General features: G+C 36.1%; 1 pseudogene; it reads left to right on the top strand.

Moving 5' to 3' along the window:
* Positions 1 to 2,356: 2,356 nt before the first annotated feature.
* Positions 2,357 to 2,505, top strand: LOC124963805 (uncharacterized; annotated as a pseudogene).
* Positions 2,506 to 2,707: the final 202 nt, after the last annotated feature.

Raw genomic sequence — 2,707 nt, 5'->3', positions numbered from 1 at the left:
TGTGAAATCTCATTACATTTAGCTCTTAAAATTCCAGAGATACAGATTCTAATCCCAGTATGTCTTATTAACAAGAGTAATTTTTTTTTTTTTTTTTTTAACAAACAGACCTCAAGAGTGGGTGATTATCTACCTCAGGTGAAGCAGTCAGGTAGTTTCAATTTGAGTAAAGCATGTGTCTTTCTTATGCTTGATGCTTCTTGGAATTCTGGCAGATCAGATTTTTTTTTTTCAATGAAAATGTTCTGGGGATGTGGTACTTTCAATTTCATTTTTACATGAAATGTCTAAGAATAAGTTTTTGGTTTTTTTGGTTTCATTTGTTTTGGTTTGGAGTGATAGCAGAGGGTGATAAAAGAAAACAAAAGTGACTATAGGCTTCAGCAGTGGGCAAGGGCACCTAAGAAGATAAGAAACCAGAGCACAAAGTGGAATGACAACAGTATTTCTGTCAAAGGCCAAGTTTCTTCAATTTCCAATCCCATAGAGGTCCAGCCAGAGGTGAATCGAAAACCCAGATATTAGCCCAGAACGATGGTAGCATTTTTATAAGGGCATCTTCTTGAAGTAAAAGATCCACACACAACTGATATTCTTATCATTTGTTTCCTTTCTGTCAACCCTTGACTTCAATTTGATTCTTGTCATGTCAGCCTTTGGGGCTACCAGTCTAATCACCTCCCGGTATCATTCCCTACCTCAGGGATTAGTGATCTACTACAACCTGTTAAGACTAAGACATTGTGCCAATTCCAAAGTTTAAGTCGAGCTTCACCTCTACATTTGTTTCAGAAAGTGCTTTTGCAATTTGGAATATGACTTATCCTGAGATGACTGCTTTTAATGATTACTCCTCTGTCTTTACCTCAATTCCCTTTTCTCCAACGGTGAGAGTCACACTATAGAGATGAGGATTGTTGGGTTGGAGATCATAATCAAGGGACCCCTATTGCATCTTTAGTTTGGAATTATGTTTCTTTAAATATTGCTTTAGGGGAAAATCAATGGGTATAAATAGAAAATGCTCAAGTAAGAGAATCATAGACCTTGAGGTGAAATACTTAAAACATACAGCTCATAAAGGAAATCATCCAAAAGGCATATATTGCTGTTTCTGGGGACTGAAAGGAGCCATAAAACATAATTGTTTTATATTAATAATTTCTGTCTCCTCACTTTCTTAATTGTTTTAGCTGATGCAAAAGTTAAGATATTAATATGATTAACATTTGTTTGGGTGAACTGGAAAATGTCATACAAAGAAATAGTAAAACAAGAGCACCAGAAATATAGTACTTTAGAGAAGACAGCAAAGCTTTTATATATTCAAGTGGTGTCGGGTCCCATGATCCTAAATTTGCATATGAATAATTAATATGCACACCCCAATAATGCCAGTTTCTGTGCACTCTATTCAGTTTGAATTATGCAAAAACACTTCAAAAAATTCTTTCATAGTTAAGGGAATTATGAGCAAGAAATGTAGAAAATAAAAGTTGTTTGCTTAAAAAAATGAAATAAAAACAGAAGTTCTGATTAAAAGCTTTAAGAAAAGGAAAGTTTCTTGATCAACTGGGTTGTTTCCTATGCACACTTTATCTTCTAGGAATTGTATTAACATTTATAAATATGAAAGTACATGTGAATTATTGGAAAAAGAATATTATGAAATCACCCAAGTATCAAAATAGCAGTGCTGCTACTTCTCAGCAGTACTGTGCAAACCTTAGCAAGGAATCTTGAAGGAAGAAAGAGTTAAGTAAGAACATCACAGGAGGGAGAGGTACATGATTAAACAGAGTGATTCAATATGTGTTTGACTTGTTGGTTTGGAAGATTTATGTAGGTAATAGTTTTGATCATGAAAATCATTTCATGTGACAATACTAGGGCTACTTCCATGGCTTGAGCAACATGTGATCATGGTTTTCATCTTCTTTTAGGCATGAATACTTTCTCCTGATGGTCAAGTTGGCCTAGAACTGGGAAGGAGGCTTAAAAGTGCTAATTGAGGTTCAGTCAGGTCATTTCATTAAAGGAGTTTCATGGGGCAAATGTCAACATCTCCCCTGAACTACTCATTGCTCTAAGTTTAAGATAAGACTCCTTGAAAAACCTCAGGTTTGTGTTTTTACATTTTTATATTCCAGTATGTGGAGACTGATGAAACACAGCCTGTTGGTTTGAAGAAAATACAGGCACAAAATCAATTACATGACAATGTATGTTCTTGTTGGCTTAAAGGAGCTGGTTGAGTCAAGTAGCATGGAATTTAGAAAACTCCAGGTAGTATAACAAGTGATTAATTTGGGGATGCAAGAGCCAGAATGCTCTTTGAATTTAAATTCCAAAATCAATACTTAGTTGGCAGGGGAGATAGTATGATAAAGAAGGTAGTTTTCCTAGGGCAAGACAATCCAGATGTGCCGACTGATCCCTGTGATTTCTCCAAATGTGGGGAACTCAACTGACTAATTTGTGGTAGCGGGGAACTAAAACTCCCACCACCCTCATTGTGGACTCTTTCTCCTCCCAGAATGAATAAATAACTTCCCAAATAAGAGTTTACTAGTGATACAGGAAGGCAGACAACTCATAAGCAGAAGAAAAGGAGGAAGAGAGACTTGGGAAATCAAGATTCTGATTACAGCTGTTCCTAGCCACAAGAATAGTTCTCTAACAGCCCCTAGCAAGGATCAACCACAAA

Source organism: Sciurus carolinensis, chromosome 13, assembly GCF_902686445.1.
Source record: "Sciurus carolinensis chromosome 13, mSciCar1.2, whole genome shotgun sequence".
NCBI lineage: Eukaryota > Metazoa > Chordata > Mammalia > Rodentia > Sciuridae > Sciurus > Sciurus carolinensis.
Note: the sequence above shows the minus strand (reverse complement) of the source record. Positions and strands in the feature narration are given on the sequence as shown.